This window comes from Xyrauchen texanus, chromosome 42 (assembly GCF_025860055.1).
Source record: "Xyrauchen texanus isolate HMW12.3.18 chromosome 42, RBS_HiC_50CHRs, whole genome shotgun sequence".
NCBI lineage: Eukaryota > Metazoa > Chordata > Actinopteri > Cypriniformes > Catostomidae > Xyrauchen > Xyrauchen texanus.
Window position 1 is genome coordinate 7178282 of NC_068317.1, and position 2769 is coordinate 7181050.

The 2769-nt window shown below is 36.2% G+C and overlaps 1 long non-coding RNA gene across 1 annotated transcript; it reads left to right on the plus strand.

Moving 5' to 3' along the window:
- The first annotated feature begins 1471 nt into the window (after positions 1-1471).
- LOC127635273 (uncharacterized) lies at positions 1472-2140 on the plus strand. Its single transcript, XR_007969457.1, has 3 exons — positions 1472-1602; positions 1700-1878; positions 1993-2140. It is a non-coding gene; the product is annotated as an uncharacterized LOC127635273 (long non-coding RNA).
- The last annotated feature ends 629 nt before the right edge of the window (positions 2141-2769 follow it).

Below are 2769 nucleotides of genomic sequence, written 5' to 3' on the forward strand. Positions count from 1 at the left end.
AAAGAAAATATGGGACATGCTGTCATCTACATACGTCCTATGCAAAAAGACATAGAACTGTCCAGTTCTGTACGTTTTTTTTTACTACAGTAAATTACTTCAATTAATGTGTGCTTATTACATTTTAGACAATTGAAAGGAGTAGTTCACTTTTAAAAAAAACTTTTGCTGATAATTTGCTCACCCCCATGTCATCCAAGATGTCCATGTCTTCCTTTCTTCAGTCGAAAAGAAATTAAGATTTTTGATGAAAACATTCCAGGATTTTTCTCCATATAATGGACTTCAATGGGGTCCAAACGGTTCAAGGTCCAAATGACCGTTTCAGTGCAGCTTCAAAGTGCTTTAAACAACACCAGACGATGAATAAGGGTAATAACGGTTATTTGGACCTTGAACCGTTTGGACCCCCATTGAAGTCCATTATATGGATAAAAATGTTTTCATCAAAAATCTGAATTTCTTTTCGACTGAAGAAAGAAAGACATGGACATCTTGGATGACATGGGGGTGAGTAAATTATCAGCAAACGTTTTTTTAAAAGTGAATGGCAAATGGCGAGTTTACCTGAAGTTGCTCATGGTGTGCCACTAAAAGTAAAATATCCGAGTGGCTTAATGAGGACCAGGAAATTTAGTTTAAGGGAATCAATTAAGGTAGGTTAGGATTTTTTTTTTTTATATATATAGTTTGTTTTTTTGGCGTGCAAAGTCTAAAGTGTTTAAGTGTGAAATAATCAAAATGTATAGGCACTGTTTGACTTTGTTGACTTTGTTGGAGAGGTGGAGAGGTAGACGATGCTACAGAATGGTTCCATATTCAGGAAGCCTTATCACCACCACTTAGAAATGACCTATGTGGAACCATTTTTGAAAGAAATATCAGAGGGCCAACCACACTTTTTGTCCAGTGGATTTCCTCCGAAGATGCAGAGGTAGATTTACAAAATGTTATACTTTTTTTTTTTTCTTAGCTTGTCATTTACTGTTTTATGTAATTCATCAGTTTATGCAGACCATTCTTACACCTGATGACAATGACAACCATGATAAAGATGATTATAATTCTTCTGGGACTGTCAGCCGATTGGATCAACCTAGCACCTCTAATGAACATCTGACATCGTTCTCCCCTCGATCAGAGCAGGAAAAGACTGTCCAGAAGTGAGAATTAAAGTGTTATAGTTTCGGTTAACCCATAGTCATCTCTATACCTGTATCCCATTTGATATACTATGTCATCATTTATCATTTGCATTCATAATATTCTTTTCTAGGACCGACCTCCAAACAATACTGAGTCGCCTGTCAGCCAAGATAGATGATGATATTCCCACTAGTAATCAGATCAATGTTGTAAGGGATTACAAAGGCAATACCCGCAACATACTGAGAAGCACTGTTCAGGCTTTTAGTCGGCGAAGATTTAACCTCGGAGCAAGATTGGATGTCGTTTTTGTTGATGATACAAAAGAAGCAGAGGGGGCTGTGGACGGTGGTGGTCCAACTAGAGAGTACCTCAGACTGCTCCTTAAGGCTGTCCAACAGTCTAGCATATTTGCGGGCCCTGAAAATAGTACGAGGTTGCGGCTTGACAGTGAAGGTAAGCATTTAAACCAAAGGTCTTATTTAAAATTATTTCATAACATTAAGTCATTGTAGTTAATTAAAATATTTTGGTAATTAAATTTTCTTTACAGCTTTGCATAAAGGTCTCTACAGGCAGATATCTCAGATGATATCAGTTTGTATAATTCATGGAGGAATGGGGCCACATTTCTTTTCAGAAAAGCTCTTTCTCCAGGTTTGTGGTAAACCCAGCGGTCCTGCTACCTTGGATGAAGTAGATGATGAGACCTTTAAAGAAATGCTTTGCAAAGTAAGTATTTTTTTTTAAATTGTAAGTTATGCAGGAATAGTACCCCTATTAATACAGTGTTTTTGTATTGTAGCTGTAGCATGGCTGTTTGTATTTTTATTTATTTTTTTTTAGATAAAAGAAGCTGAAACTGTTCCAGACGCCAAAGCTGCCATTGAAATGGCAGAAGATTGCCTGTCCATAATTTGAGCCTTTAGATCCATTAGTACTCTTAAGCAGCGGGACATGCTGGTACAGTCAGCTGTGGAGTATTATGTTGATGGGAGATGCAATGTTGCACTGCAACAGTATGTAGTATCAAAAACGTTCTTGTTTGTTGAAATAGTTTTCATACCTTGTTCTTTGTAAATTCTACATGTTTTTTTTACAGATTTGTTGATGGTTTTAACACCCTTGGACTTCTTCAAGAAATGCAGACACACACAGATCTGTTTCACATCATATTTGTTGAAGACAAAAAAAACCTGAGATCTTCAGACCTGGCATCACTTTTTGAAGCAAACTTTTCAGATCATGACAGCTATAAGAGAGAGCTAGAGACCAGGACCTTGTGCTTCTGGAGAGACTGGATCATTGATGTTGAAGGTATTTACACATATTTTTTACATTTTACAAATGTAGTGGAGTAGAAAGTATAATAATGATTGCAAAAAAGTAACAGTGAAAGTCTGCACTATTGATTCTACATAAGTAAAGTACGGATATGTGAAAAATGTACTTAAGTAAATCATTCCACCACTGATGGTGAATGAATGTTTGCATAATTTATTTACAGTTATTTTTATATATACAATTATCTAAAGGTGAAAAATACCCACCTTGTACTTGTTTGTAATGGCACTAACAGTACAGTTGCTAGACTGAATATCTACATGTGTTACAGATGAAGAA